This window comes from Centruroides sculpturatus, unplaced genomic scaffold (genome assembly GCF_000671375.1).
Source record: "Centruroides sculpturatus isolate CEXI.00-Female unplaced genomic scaffold, Cexi_2.0 scaffold774, whole genome shotgun sequence".
In the NCBI taxonomy this organism is placed as follows: Eukaryota; Metazoa; Arthropoda; class Arachnida; order Scorpiones; family Buthidae; genus Centruroides; species Centruroides sculpturatus.
Genome location: NW_019385065.1, coordinates 58,323 through 75,521, shown reverse-complemented (window position 1 = coordinate 75,521; position 17,199 = coordinate 58,323). Strand labels below are relative to the sequence as shown.

General features: G+C 31.0%; 1 long non-coding RNA gene across 4 annotated transcripts; it reads left to right on the top strand.

Annotated features, from left to right (window-relative positions):
- The first annotated feature begins 4,568 nt into the window (after positions 1–4,568).
- LOC111634162 lies at positions 4,569–14,327 on the top strand. 4 transcript variants are annotated; one of them, XR_002758164.1, is made up of 4 exons: positions 4,569–5,819; positions 6,534–7,036; positions 11,853–11,958; positions 14,025–14,327. It is a non-coding gene; the product is annotated as an uncharacterized LOC111634162 (long non-coding RNA). The 4 variants fall into 4 exon arrangements; XR_002758162.1 differs by having other exon boundaries at positions 4,569–6,892; positions 6,971–7,036; XR_002758163.1 differs by having other exon boundaries at positions 4,569–7,036; positions 14,080–14,327.
- Positions 14,328–17,199: the final 2,872 nt, after the last annotated feature.

Genomic DNA, 17,199 nt, shown 5'->3' with positions numbered 1-17,199 from the left:
ATATACGTATTTTGGAAATGTTGAGTCGGATTAGTCTAGAATCGATTAATTTTATGGAAGAAAATCTTTCAAACAGCCGTAGTCCGTAAACTTGATACGTGTCGGGTTGTGATTGGAAGGATTCGTAAGAAAGCGGATTCCTAGAGAATGGAACGTATCTCTATCTTATAGGGGGGTCGACTGTACTGATATGTCTATTTTCAATTACATATATGATGAAATGTCCCCTGCTTACTTTACTTATATACCCACATCAAACATTACATAACATTTTTTTTTCTAGTTGTTTCTAGAAAAAATCAAAATGTCTAATTTTATCTCTAAAATCTGATATGATACTTTAACATAACAGTTCAGTCAACATTATTGTTTACATATATGTATGTATTATTACATATATTCTGATTCTCATAACAGAAATACATAACAAAAAATATTAACAGTCCAGTCATATATAATGTATTGAAACAAAAACATCTCAGATATAAAAAGTTTTGCCAAGTAAAAATTTATGACAATTTAGACAATGGTCAAAATTTTTCTTAGCAGTTTTTCTTTAGTAAAGATAAGCTTGGTGCTTAAATTAAAGGCAAAATATAAGGTAAATGCAGGTAAAAAAATCTTGTGTGTACTGCTTTCAAATGCCAAGCTTATCTTTACCAAAGAAATTATCTTTGGGTGTTTGGGGCAGAGAAATCAGCCCCTGAAAATTGGCAACTCTGATTGGTGTGTGTGTATATTATATTTATGTCAGTCAGTGACATTTTTACTTAGCGGTGAATCACTGCTGTGACTCCTGATCATTAATAATATTCTCAATTATTATATTATATCTATATCTATATTATTATTATAAAGAAGTAATGTTTGTAAGTAAGTAAGTTTGGATGTAGTGGGTAATCTCTGAAACTACTCATCTGATTTCAAAAATTATTTCACTAATATTTAGAATGGAACTTCAGGGTGGACATAGGCTGTATATTATTCCGGTAAACATTCATATAAATTAAAACAGTGTTTTTCAACCTTCTAGAATAAGCGATCGCTTAACAAGTTAAAAAATTCTGGCAACCTATAGGGCCATATTTAAACTATATCAGCGATTTTAAAAACTACGTATTTAATTTTCTTACTTTAAATATCGATCAAAAAACCAATTGTACTGTAAAATAAACAGGCACAACCTTCTCACTGAAATTCTAGTTTTTTATTATTGTAGTGTAGGACCTACAAACACTTGTCTTTTTCTTTCACCCATGAACCCCCGTGTAAGGCTTTGCAACCCCCTGGGGGTCGTGACCCACAGGTTGAAAAGCATGAATTAAAAGATATCATCTAGGTTAAGGCTTTTATGTCCAACAGATGGCACTACGAGTACGATGACCTAAGTTTGCTTTTCTGTGAGGCATTATGCTTTTCTGTGAGGATGAACTAAAGCAGATCATCTTCTATCTATCTACATAAATAAAAATGTAATGTTCGTTTGTTCCTACTGATTCCTTTGAAATATTGACACAACGCTACATTCGAATATGCACGTGTTTTTATATAATATACATGTCGAAATTCCCCCCACTGGGGGGAGATGGTTAGGATTAAGGCTTACCGTAAAGAACTTGGCTTCTATTATACTCTTTTAGATGCGGTTTTTTGCGTTTTTGATTGTGTTTTAATAGGGTACGTCAACAGAATGTACACTAAGAAGGGATTTTTCGAAAAATTTCCTTCATGGGGAAAGTGTTATACATTTATAATAGATACATTTTGAGCCACAACAACGCGTGGCGGGGTCTGCTAGTACTGTATATAACAATTTTAGAATTTGAGGGAAATTTGATTTTATTATAGTATTCAATATTTTTATTAGGGATATTTAACAATATAAATTAAACAGATAAAATGTATTATTGTGTACTGGCACAATGAAGTGACGTTTTTCTCAACACTGGGCTAGTTGAATCTTTTATTTAGTTAGATAAAATGTATTTTAAGTAGATTAATATGAATATACTAATAATTTATGTTTTTATGAAATAATTGGTATTAGAAGTGCAATGAAACCTTGATTTAACAGACCTCAATTTAATTTTTGTTCTATAGGAAAAATTTAAACCTTTTTTATTTGCAAATAGAGCATGCTGAAAGGTTATAACAATGACTTAATGCATATGAATTACTTAATGTACCATACATCATAACACATTTTGCAGATTTTAAGTTCATTATTAATATAATTTAAAACATTTGATTTCATGTGCTTTTACAATAATGGACACCCCTTTCCCTCAATTAGTCTATTAAATTGAGGGTTTATGAATTAAAATTATTATGAAAGCATTCAATTTCATTAATATATTTCTTTTCATTACAGGTTATGAATGTCCAACTTTAGAATCTGGAAAATTATATTTATATGGCATGAGATTTTGTCCTTATGTTAACAGAGTTAGATTAGTTCTCTCAGCCATGAACATCGAGTAAGCAAAGACAAATTTTGTTTTCTGTTTATTTTAACTATTATATATTTTAAATCTTTATTTTTTTTATGAGTAAAAGTTTAGAATAATTTTGTAAATTTATGACCTAAAGAATGATTGATTCATAATAGTAGAAATGCACTATAACTTTGAAAATATGAAAGTGATTCTTGTCATTAGTAAATTATGTATGACAAATATATTGGTAACATTTTTATTGACATTGAAACTCCTTTTGAAGAACATTTAAGCATTATCTTATTTGCTATGGCAGATACATTACATTTTTCAATTGAAAAGTTGTAGGAGTTGATGAAATTAGTCTAAATCAATTTTATTGCTTAAATTTCTGAACACGTTATTAAGCAATAATTCAACTTTACATTTATAAGCAGCTCAGAGTAGTTTATTTAACATGAAAGAAAAAACATTACATCCAAATTTAATTAATGATGTGATTGAAATGCTATCCTTCCACATCAATACACAACTAAGCATGGAAGTAATTGATTCATAAATGTTTCCAGTAACTTCTGCACATGATACTGCAATTCTGTCCTGCAAATTTGTGTGAAGGTTGCCAACTTGGGGATAACCAAACATCAGGATTTATTGAATGTGGGGTGAATGGATGCAAGGCAGACAGCTACAATTACAAATAAGCCTGTTTATTTACGCAAAATCTTGCACTCTACAGTGCGTCTCATTGACTGTTGGTGCTGGTCAGTAGAGTTGTCTGACCACCCTGGGGCTGTCAAGTTGTTTCTATGAGGGTCAAGAAGTCAGTGAAGTATCAAAATCCAAATAGTCTAAGGCAGCAGGGTAAAGGGAGGGATGACAAGTCTGCATGTGGAGCACAGCAGACTAGACAGACAACTTCACAATGAGAGGCAGAGGAAAGTCTACCTTTGTCCTTGAGATCCAGCCTTTTAAAGAATTCTTTCCCCAGATCTCTAGCTTTCTGATTGGTTGATTTCTTGTATCCAGGTAGATAACAGACTGTTTTGGGCTATAAAGGGTCAAATTCAACACCGCGTTTTATTCGATCAAGGGAAATTAATTGCACTTTGAAATTCCTGCTTGTATTTAACTATTACTTTGAATTCTTGTAAGTCTGACACAATCTCCATGCTAGATCTCCTTTTAAGGTTATGTAAAATTTTTTTTCTTGACTAATAATTTTATTCCTTCCTGATTTTATTTAGGTTTTTCTTTGATTTACAAGCATTAGAATCAAAGCCCAATTCCCTGATTTGACACTTTTATTAAATTTTTAACACATGAGTTTGAGTATTTCTTGGACCTCACATTTGCAATGGTAGTTGTAGCAGTTGAATAGACTATATTTTAGATAACCCATAGGAAAAGGCCAATGCAATTATGTCTGGTGAGCATGGTGGCCATTCCACAGATTCTCTCCTTGATCAATCCAGTGATCTGGAAATTCACAGTGCAACCAAACCAGTCTAAACTCAGTATGATGATAGAGTGAGGCTTTGTTAGGCTGCAACCATATCACCACACCATAATTTCTATCCAAATTTATAAAATACAGCAGAATTTCATTTTAACAAATTGCAGAACAATGGATTTTTTTCCAGGTCCTGCAAATCAATGTAATCACAAAATTTAAAGCAATGGGATTGGTTAAAAATTCATAAAAATTTTTGTTGTAAATTCTAAAAATTAACAAAATAATTTCTAGATTAAAACCAAGTAAAACTACTTTCTCTTATTTGACTTTGAGTGATTTATTTTAGCAGACAAACAAATAATGTAGAAATACTAAACTTTAATTACTAATAACTTTAAATTCACAAAATTCATCATAAAATCCAAATGCATTTCACTTACAATAAAGCTTCATCAGTGAACATAATGAACCCTAACAATTTCTGTTCCTTTTATGCTGTGTGATTTTTTCCTAGCATGTATCTACATTCATCCCGGTATTCAGATTTATTACATTTGCATATGCTATGATACAAAAATGTTCTATTATTNTCTTAATGCAAAATTTAATTTTATGATATGTAAAATATTTTTAAAATTGTTCAAAATATTTTATTCCTTTGCTGATAAATCAAATATTTTATGAAACTTGACAAAAATGATAACTTTTTAATTATAAAATATTCAAGTTTTCCTCCCAAGGTTTCTTCCTCATTGCTGGGATACTAGTTCAAACTGCATAGATATTTTCTTGTGATGCTGTTATGTAGTTCACTTCACTTTTAAAGTATACTGAAAAAAAAAAACTGGAAACCTTAATCTAATTTCTTTATAGATTATTATTACTGAAATAACTATACTTGCAATGTTGTCATCATTAAGACCTTATCTGCTTATTTTATCAAGTGTAATTTATCAATTTTATCTGATAAATTTAAATGATTCTTTATTATATGGAACACTTTTCTTATATCAAATTGCAGTTCATGAGGACTGTTTTACAAAAGTGTAGTGATTAGTTAGTGTGAAAAGTTTTTCAAAAATGATTGTACAATAACTAGTCATATTACAGACTAACAACTAAATTAAATACTAAATTAATGCATGTGTATTGACTATGGCTATATCGAAATGTAGCCAGTCTATTTATGGGGTAACTTGATTGAGGACTTTACAAATAAATGACACTTGTTGGTGGAAGAATTAATTTAATGCTAAATCAAAGAATAAAATTTACAAAACAGCTAGCGGACTTACACAGTATTCTTACAATTATACAAATTTCTTAATCTCATCCACTAATTACAAAGAGATTGCTTGAGATCACAATGTTACTAATATGCACTTATTCTAAAGATCTATACAAATATTTACATGGTGATATGCTCGGTAGTTCCATACTCTTAACACAATTACTTGATGAAATTGATGTTCTTTGTTTACACACGTGGTCAAAGCTTAATTAACAAACAAAATTATAAAATGTCGAATTGGGGAAATAATTGTCCCAATGAGTGAGCCTAATTCTTACATATATTTTTAATCAAATTACTTGCCAGTTGCGGTCAAATCCAGATCGATGGGGTTGGCTTGTCCTTTAGCACACAATAGTTCAATCTCCTATCTTTACTCTTTGATTCTTACACAAAACTCTCCACTCATTTATTCCAATTATTCTCATTTATTTGTCAATTTTTGGAGTGTACAGGAACATGATGGGAGCTCAGATGGGAGCTCAAAAGTCCAGTCCAGTCTCAAGAGTCCAAGAAGGAAAAAAAAGCCCTCTTACACATGTGACACGTATTTTTATAGCTCCCACCATCCGGGAACATCACTATACATAATCTGTACTAGACCAATCTACATTCACAACTGTGGTGACCCCAAAAGGTGATACAGAAGTTATAAAATACATATGCGTAACAAAGAGAAAGAGAGAGAAAAAAAAAACCTGATACAATATCACTTAAGAATGGAATATGATTAAAATTTCTTTATACAACTAAATAACTATAGTGGTGGAGCACTACACATGATTTGATTTTTAGTCGAAACTTTCCTATTCTGAGAGAATTAAAAAGTTTGTGCAATGAACCAAGTGCATTGAAAAGCAAGGAGACTATGTTAATTTAAAAAAAAAATTTTTTTAATTACTATTATAAATTTTATAACTACATGCATTACATTTAATTATTAATTCATCCTCTAGTTTAGCATATTCTTTAAAACATCATTTAGAATCAAACAATATCTAAATGTAAACTTTAACATATAAATTGCTTATCTTAATCATGATTTCATTCTTTGAAAAGACAGAAAAAACATGTTTGTTTCATATGGAATCTTTATATGTATCTTATCATTCAATGTGCAATTCTGTTATGTAAAATTATGGGAACAAACCTGTTCTTTCATTAATGAAATTCAGTTTTTTCTTTGGAAACAGTTGATAATTTCATACATTACAGGGACAAATGATTTTTTTTTTCTTAGTTTCTTTTCTTTCTAAATATTTTTCATAATTGCAATACTGATATCAGGTTGTAAAAGTGAAATATAAACATTTTGAAAAAACTTCATTGATAATTAACTCAATAATTACAGTTTAGTCTTCACATCTTGCCACCTTTTACTGCAAACTTTCAATCCCATAAGCATAGAATGACTGGGGTTTTACTTTGAAGAAAACCTCAAGCATCAGGTATTGTCACTGAACTGTTATTGGTTCTACAGAATGCAAAACCAATAGTAGTCAGTTGGCACAAAGTTTTGGCTGTAAGGTGGATGAGACAGAATCTTTCAGCTCAAATTGGCCACTTCTCTAAGATCATCTTTGTTCTGTGCTGGCATGTTGTCATGGTAATATTGGACTTTGTCAATTTTTGGAGTGTACAGGAACATCCAAGTTTGTTGAAATTAAAATACTGTAGTAGAGATAACAGAGACTTATCACACTGCTACTGGTAACATCAAAATGGCACTTCTATCATCAGAATTGCAGTCACAACTGCTATAATGGCTTATCAAGATTTTCTTTTCAGATATTGCCTGTTTATAATGAATCCTCATGGTACTGTGCAGTGTGGGTGGAAATAAATCTTGAACAGGTATGTTTTAAATTGTAACTAATGTCAATTTCTCTGCAAATCTGTTCTAAAACAGATATTTATTAGTGATGTAACGAATATTCGGTTACTATTCGGTATTCGGCCTATTTTTCACTATTCGGCCGAATACCGAATATTTAATCACTATTTGGCCGAATACCGATTACCTTAAAACAGGAGTTATAAACAACAAAAACACAGTAAATTAATCATTTTGGTATTTAGAGTTAATGTTATAGAGTTAATGTTGTTTGTTTATATTTATTTATAACTTGTAACATGCACAAAATAAAAAAGAAAATAATATTAGTCACATGTATTCACAATTTATAATTACAAAGATCAGCACACGTACACGTCTATCGTTGGAGAATCCTCGCACATCTGAGGGTCTGACCCTGCCTATCCTTTTTAAGCGCTTGTCTTTGCTCTTCCCTTTCTCTTTCCTCCATCGCTCTAATCCATGTATGCATGTATGCCATCACAATACGCGCTCACGATACTTTTGATTCGTCACTTTTCCGTCGTAGAGTTCCCATTTTACAATTATGTGACTCGGCCTGGTGATAACGGAGAAAAGAGACATATAGGACGTAGATATAAGTCACAGCTATGATTTCTAAGATTCGAGACAGCTTGATAGCCCGAACGGCCCCAGGCTTTCGCCCATGCACGCTAAGTGACTTTCATTACAAGCATTTAGCTTTCTGAAGTCTATGACAACAATTGTTTGGCATTGATGGCTGCGAATTTCGTGCCAATAAGCTGCTTCGACTCGTTCGATTATGTTATCGACTCAATTTCATATTTATTTTCATATTTTCACTTCGCGGTCCTTCTCTGTTCTTTCTCCGTTATTTACACGTGTAGGACATTTCATTGTTATCCACATTTGATATCACTTATCACATACTGCCATGACGCTCATGTCTGTCCGCTTCAACTGTCAAGAATTAACGCGATTGGCAAAGCGTAGTGACAGTGGGCCAATAGAGAACGGGGTCCTTGCCATAATGTGGTTTGCACGCCAATTTTCGTACGTGCGATAATCAAGCCGAATAGTTTGGCCGAGTATTCGGCTATTTGGCCACGCTCCTGGCCGAATATTGTAATGAATAGTATTCATTACAATATTCATTCAATTCATTACAATTCAATATTCATTCAAATTCATTACAATATTCATTCAATTCATTACAATTCAATATTCATTCAAATTCATTACAATTCATTACAATATTCGGTCTTAGGCCGAATATTGTAATGAATAGTATATTCGGCTTAAGTCCGAATATACTATTCATTACAACACTAATATTTATATATTTTTATGTATGGCTGATGAGGGTCTTGTGTACAAGAATGCATACCAGTAATAAAGTTGCAATTTGTTGATAGAAGTACCATTTTGATATTACCAGTAGCAGTGTGATAAGTCTGTTATCTCTACTACAGTATTTGAGATTTTAGTTTCAACAATATTTGAGACAAGCTTTTTTATAACATTCAAGTTGTTATGCTAATTCTCTGATGGTCAATCATTGACTCTATCAGTTGCAGGAGAATGTTGTCATCAATGGTAGGATTGCTGTCTGGATGGGGTTCATCTTGAAGCAAGAAATCCAGCTTTGAATTTCTTGAATCAATTATAGCAGATCTGTCTGTTGATTGTGTCCTCTCCAAATGTCTTAGATGAGATCATGAGCCTTCATTGCATGGTGGCCATTTTTGAAGTGAACATGAATGTGTTGTTTTGAAAGTTTCATATTATCAGATATTACAGTCGACCCCCCTATAATTACGGTCCCTATAGTTACGATTCCTATAAAAATACAAAAAAATTGCTACCGGTATCCGTAAAAAATAGTAAAAGTTCCCTATAAACACCTCAAACGTCATCGGGAAGCCGAACTACTTTCCCGCCGTCCGTAGCGCCACGCTACAGAGAGATTTCTATCGTCTGGACAGTATTATATAAATTATATATAAATTAGGTACTGTACATATAATTATATATTAATTATATATAAATTAGGTACTGTATATATAATTATATATTAACTTATTGTAACTTTGTTATAATTAAATATATAATTTCCGCCGTCTAGCGTGGCGCCACGCTACGGAGATTTTTACGCTAACTATCGTCTGTCAGTATGTAAATTAGGTACCGTAAGTCTAATACAGTACTGTAATTTTATACATTTCTTGTGAAAGAAACATTTCTTATTCAACGGCGATTAAAATTATTTATATTAATGATGTCTCCGAAGTTCTACGAAGTTTTCACAGAAAAATAAGTTGTTAGAAATCGGCCGCTCTTTGCTGAGCTGTTCCGCGACGAAAACAATGTTGAGCAATGGCAATGTCGAATGGTGACACTCGGTAAGTAATCCTACAATTTTTTGTTTATAGCGTAGTTTATACGGATTATTCCCAAAAAATATATACGTATTTTGGAAATGTTGAGTCGGATTAGTCTAGAATCGATTAATTTTATGGAAGAAAATCTTTCAAACAGCCGTAGTCCGTAAACTTGATACGTGTCGGGTTGTGATTGGAAGGATTCGTAAGAAAGCGGATTCCTAGAGAATGGAACGTATCTCTATCTTATAGGGGGGTCGACTGTACTGATATGTCTATTTTCAATTACATATATGATGAAATGTCCCCTGCTTACTTTACTTATATACCCACATCAAACATTACATAACATTTTTTTTTCTAGTTGTTTCTAGAAAAAATCAAAATGTCTAATTTTATCTCTAAAATCTGATATGATACTTTAACATAACAGTTCAGTCAACATTATTGTTTACATATATGTATGTATTATTACATATATTCTGATTCTCATAACAGAAATACATAACAAAAAATATTAACAGTCCAGTCATATATAATGTATTGAAACAAAAACATCTCAGATATAAAAAGTTTTGCCAAGTAAAAATTTATGACAATTTAGACAATGGTCAAAATTTTTCTTAGCAGTTTTTCTTTAGTAAAGATAAGCTTGGTGCTTAAATTAAAGGCAAAATATAAGGTAAATGCAGGTAAAAAAATCTTGTGTGTACTGCTTTCAAATGCCAAGCTTATCTTTACCAAAGAAATTATCTTTGGGTGTTTGGGGCAGAGAAATCAGCCCCTGAAAATTGGCAACTCTGATTGGTGTGTGTGTATATTATATTTATGTCAGTCAGTGACATTTTTACTTAGCGGTGAATCACTGCTGTGACTCCTGATCATTAATAATATTCTCAATTATTATATTATATCTATATCTATATTATTATTATAAAGAAGTAATGTTTGTAAGTAAGTAAGTTTGGATGTAGTGGGTAATCTCTGAAACTACTCATCTGATTTCAAAAATTATTTCACTAATATTTAGAATGGAACTTCAGGGTGGACATAGGCTGTATATTATTCCGGTAAACATTCATATAAATTAAAACAGTGTTTTTCAACCTTCTAGAATAAGCGATCGCTTAACAAGTTAAAAAATTCTGGCAACCTATAGGGCCATATTTAAACTATATCAGCGATTTTAAAAACTACGTATTTAATTTTCTTACTTTAAATATCGATCAAAAAACCAATTGTACTGTAAAATAAACAGGCACAACCTTCTCACTGAAATTCTAGTTTTTTATTATTGTAGTGTAGGACCTACAAACACTTGTCTTTTTCTTTCACCCATGAACCCCCGTGTAAGGCTTTGCAACCCCCTGGGGGTCGTGACCCACAGGTTGAAAAGCATGAATTAAAAGATATCATCTAGGTTAAGGCTTTTATGTCCAACAGATGGCACTACGAGTACGATGACCTAAGTTTGCTTTTCTGTGAGGCATTATGCTTTTCTGTGAGGATGAACTAAAGCAGATCATCTTCTATCTATCTACATAAATAAAAATGTAATGTTCGTTTGTTCCTACTGATTCCTTTGAAATATTGACACAACGCTACATTCGAATATGCACGTGTTTTTATATAATATACATGTCGAAATTCCCCCCACTGGGGGGAGATGGTTAGGATTAAGGCTTACCGTAAAGAACTTGGCTTCTATTATACTCTTTTAGATGCGGTTTTTTGCGTTTTTGATTGTGTTTTAATAGGGTACGTCAACAGAATGTACACTAAGAAGGGATTTTTCGAAAAATTTCCTTCATGGGGAAAGTGTTATACATTTATAATAGATACATTTTGAGCCACAACAACGCGTGGCGGGGTCTGCTAGTACTGTATATAACAATTTTAGAATTTGAGGGAAATTTGATTTTATTATAGTATTCAATATTTTTATTAGGGATATTTAACAATATAAATTAAACAGATAAAATGTATTATTGTGTACTGGCACAATGAAGTGACGTTTTTCTCAACACTGGGCTAGTTGAATCTTTTATTTAGTTAGATAAAATGTATTTTAAGTAGATTAATATGAATATACTAATAATTTATGTTTTTATGAAATAATTGGTATTAGAAGTGCAATGAAACCTTGATTTAACAGACCTCAATTTAATTTTTGTTCTATAGGAAAAATTTAAACCTTTTTTATTTGCAAATAGAGCATGCTGAAAGGTTATAACAATGACTTAATGCATATGAATTACTTAATGTACCATACATCATAACACATTTTGCAGATTTTAAGTTCATTATTAATATAATTTAAAACATTTGATTTCATGTGCTTTTACAATAATGGACACCCCTTTCCCTCAATTAGTCTATTAAATTGAGGGTTTATGAATTAAAATTATTATGAAAGCATTCAATTTCATTAATATATTTCTTTTCATTACAGGTTATGAATGTCCAACTTTAGAATCTGGAAAATTATATTTATATGGCATGAGATTTTGTCCTTATGTTAACAGAGTTAGATTAGTTCTCTCAGCCATGAACATCGAGTAAGCAAAGACAAATTTTGTTTTCTGTTTATTTTAACTATTATATATTTTAAATCTTTATTTTTTTTATGAGTAAAAGTTTAGAATAATTTTGTAAATTTATGACCTAAAGAATGATTGATTCATAATAGTAGAAATGCACTATAACTTTGAAAATATGAAAGTGATTCTTGTCATTAGTAAATTATGTATGACAAATATATTGGTAACATTTTTATTGACATTGAAACTCCTTTTGAAGAACATTTAAGCATTATCTTATTTGCTATGGCAGATACATTACATTTTTCAATTGAAAAGTTGTAGGAGTTGATGAAATTAGTCTAAATCAATTTTATTGCTTAAATTTCTGAACACGTTATTAAGCAATAATTCAACTTTACATTTATAAGCAGCTCAGAGTAGTTTATTTAACATGAAAGAAAAAACATTACATCCAAATTTAATTAATGATGTGATTGAAATGCTATCCTTCCACATCAATACACAACTAAGCATGGAAGTAATTGATTCATAAATGTTTCCAGTAACTTCTGCACATGATACTGCAATTCTGTCCTGCAAATTTGTGTGAAGGTTGCCAACTTGGGGATAACCAAACATCAGGATTTATTGAATGTGGGGTGAATGGATGCAAGGCAGACAGCTACAATTACAAATAAGCCTGTTTATTTACGCAAAATCTTGCACTCTACAGTGCGTCTCATTGACTGTTGGTGCTGGTCAGTAGAGTTGTCTGACCACCCTGGGGCTGTCAAGTTGTTTCTATGAGGGTCAAGAAGTCAGTGAAGTATCAAAATCCAAATAGTCTAAGGCAGCAGGGTAAAGGGAGGGATGACAAGTCTGCATGTGGAGCACAGCAGACTAGACAGACAACTTCACAATGAGAGGCAGAGGAAAGTCTACCTTTGTCCTTGAGATCCAGCCTTTTAAAGAATTCTTTCCCCAGATCTCTAGCTTTCTGATTGGTTGATTTCTTGTATCCAGGTAGATAACAGACTGTTTTGGGCTATAAAGGGTCAAATTCAACACCGCGTTTTATTCGATCAAGGGAAATTAATTGCACTTTGAAATTCCTGCTTGTATTTAACTATTACTTTGAATTCTTGTAAGTCTGACACAATCTCCATGCTAGATCTCCTTTTAAGGTTATGTAAAATTTTTTTTCTTGACTAATAATTTTATTCCTTCCTGATTTTATTTAGGTTTTTCTTTGATTTACAAGCATTAGAATCAAAGCCCAATTCCCTGATTTGACACTTTTATTAAATTTTTAACACATGAGTTTGAGTATTTCTTGGACCTCACATTTGCAATGGTAGTTGTAGCAGTTGAATAGACTATATTTTAGATAACCCATAGGAAAAGGCCAATGCAATTATGTCTGGTGAGCATGGTGGCCATTCCACAGATTCTCTCCTTGATCAATCCAGTGATCTGGAAATTCACAGTGCAACCAAACCAGTCTAAACTCAGTATGATGATAGAGTGAGGCTTTGTTAGGCTGCAACCATATCACCACACCATAATTTCTATCCAAATTTATAAAATACAGCAGAATTTCATTTTAACAAATTGCAGAACAATGGATTTTTTTCCAGGTCCTGCAAATCAATGTAATCACAAAATTTAAAGCAATGGGATTGGTTAAAAATTCATAAAAATTTTTGTTGTAAATTCTAAAAATTAACAAAATAATTTCTAGATTAAAACCAAGTAAAACTACTTTCTCTTATTTGACTTTGAGTGATTTATTTTAGCAGACAAACAAATAATGTAGAAATACTAAACTTTAATTACTAATAACTTTAAATTCACAAAATTCATCATAAAATCCAAATGCATTTCACTTACAATAAAGCTTCATCAGTGAACATAATGAACCCTAACAATTTCTGTTCCTTTTATGCTGTGTGATTTTTTCCTAGCATGTATCTACATTCATCCCGGTATTCAGATTTATTACATTTGCATATGCTATGATACAAAAATGTTCTATTATTATTCTTTTAAAACAATTTTTAACTTTATATAATATTTTAACATTACTTCTATTTATTTTACAGTTAAATTTATTACAATGTAGACACCACAGTGATTCTTGTCTTTTTAATCTAAAAGCAGCTTCATGTTCTTTTAACCTGGTCTCCAACTTCCTTCCTGTTTCACCTATGTAAAGTTTCAGTCTTGGACGAGTACACAATAGCTTGTAAACAACACCTGCAACTTCAAGTTGGTTTTTGGATGTATTCTGGTCTTGATGAATGTAATTAATATTATAAATAATGATCTTATTTTTTTGTTCTGCCACTATACACACAGAATATTTCTTGAAAACTGGTTTATATTTTTCAAATAAATTATTTATATAAGGGTAAATTCCCTTATATATGAATTATTTGTCATTTGATTTTTAACTTTATATCTATGATTTATATAATACTTATACCACTTACATACTGTATTCTTTGGGTAATCGTTTAATAAATATTTTGTAAAAAATTGTCTTGTTTCTATTTCTATATCTTCTTGTAGCGTTGTTCTATTTAATATTTTCTTTAGTTTTATTATAAATACGTTCTTCTTGGTTTCTATTGGACAATATGATTTATAATTAATAATTTTCTTTGTGTTACATAATTTTTCATACTTACGAAACAAAATTTGGGTATTTTCTCTTTCTATAGTAACATCTAAAAATTCATTTCTCGTTTCTGTTCTTCTTCACTTTTAAACTTAGTATTTCTACGTTATTTGTTTGTCTGCTAAGATAAATCACTCGAAGTCGGATAAGAGAGAATAGTTTTACTTGCTTTTAATCTAGAAATTATTTTNACTATACACACAGAATATTTCTTGAAAACTGGTTTATATTTTTCAAATAAATTATTTATATAAGGGTAAATTCCCTTATATATGAATTATTTGTCATTTGATTTTTAACTTTATATCTATGATTTATACAATATTTATACCACTTACATACTGTATTCCGTGGATAATCATTTAATAAATATTTTGTAAAAAGTTGTCTGTTTCTTGTTTCTATTTCTATATCTTCTTGTAACATTGTTCTATTTAATATTTTCTTTAGTTCCATTATAAATACGTTCTTCTTGGTTTCTATTGGATATGATTTATAATTAATAATTTTCTTTGTGTTACATAATTTTTCATATTTACAAAACAAAATTTGGGTAACTTCTCTTTTTATAGTAACATCTAAAAAATTCATTTCTTGATTCTGTTCTTCTTCACTTGTAAACTTTAAATTCTTATTTAACTTATTTGCATGTTCTTCAATGTCTTGGGGTGAAATTATTTGTGAATCACATATAATCAGTATATCGTCTATGTATCCTGAATAATATTTAATACCTTGAACTTGTGATATCTTTTCATCTTTTGGTATCATACAAATATCACAAGTTCAAGGTATTAAATATTATGCACGATACATAGACGATATAATGATTATGTATGAGGAAAAAGATCACACAGCATAAAAGAAACAGAAATTATTAGTGTTCATTATGTCCACTGATGAAGCTTTATTGTAAGAGAAATGCATTTGGATTTTATGATAAATTTTGTGAATTTAAAGTTATTGGTAATTAAAGTTAAAGTTTAGTATTTCTACATTATTTGTTTGTCTGCTAAAATAAATCACTNATATTGTAATGAATAGTATTCATTACAATATTCATTCAATTCATTACAATTCAATATTCATTCAAATTCATTACAATATTCATTCAATTCATTACAATTCAATATTCATTCAAATTCATTACAATTCATTACAATATTCGGTCTTAGGCCGAATATTGTAATGAATAGTATATTCGGCTTAAGTCCGAATATACTATTCATTACAACACTAATATTTATATATTTTTATGTATGGCTGATGAGGGTCTTGTGTACAAGAATGCATACCAGTAATAAAGTTGCAATTTGTTGATAGAAGTACCATTTTGATATTACCAGTAGCAGTGTGATAAGTCTGTTATCTCTACTACAGTATTTGAGATTTTAGTTTCAACAATATTTGAGACAAGCTTTTTTATAACATTCAAGTTGTTATGCTAATTCTCTGATGGTCAATCATTGACTCTATCAGTTGCAGGAGAATGTTGTCATCAATGGTAGGATTGCTGTCTGGATGGGGTTCATCTTGAAGCAAGAAATCCAGCTTTGAATTTCTTGAATCAATTATAGCAGATCTGTCTGTTGATTGTGTCCTCTCCAAATGTCTTAGATGAGATCATGAGCCTTCATTGCATGGTGGCCATTTTTGAAGTGAACATGAATGTGTTGTTTTGAAAGTTTCATATTATCAGATATTACAGTCGACCCCCCTATAATTACGGTCCCTATAGTTACGATTCCTATAAAAATACAAAAAAATTGCTACCGGTATCCGTAAAAAATAGTAAAAGTTCCCTATAAACACCTCAAACGTCATCGGGAAGCCGAACTACTTTCCCGCCGTCCGTAGCGCCACGCTACAGAGAGATTTCTATCGTCTGGACAGTATTATATAAATTATATATAAATTAGGTACTGTACATATAATTATATATTAATTATATATAAATTAGGTACTGTATATATAATTATATATTAACTTATTGTAACTTTGTTATAATTAAATATATAATTTCCGCCGTCTAGCGTGGCGCCACGCTACGGAGATTTTTACGCTAACTATCGTCTGTCAGTATGTAAATTAGGTACCGTAAGTCTAATACAGTACTGTAATTTTATACATTTCTTGTGAAAGAAACATTTCTTATTCAACGGCGATTAAAATTATTTATATTAATGATGTCTCCGAAGTTCTACGAAGTTTTCACAGAAAAATAAGTTGTTAGAAATCGGCCGCTCTTTGCTGAGCTGTTCCGCGACGAAAACAATGTTGAGCAATGGCAATGTCGAATGGTGACACTCGGTAAGTAATCCTACAATTTTTTGTTTATAGCGTAGTTTATACGGATTATTCCCAAAAAATATATACGTATTTTGGAAATGTTGAGTCGGATTAGTCTAGAATCGATTAATTTTATGGAAGAAAATCTTTCAAACAGCCGTAGTCCGTAAACTTGATACGTGTCGGGTTGTGATTGGAAGGATTCGTAAGAAAGCGGATTCCTAGAGAATGGAACGTATCTCTATCTTATAGGGGGGTCGACTGTACTGATATGTCTATTTTCAATTACATATATGATGAAATGTCCC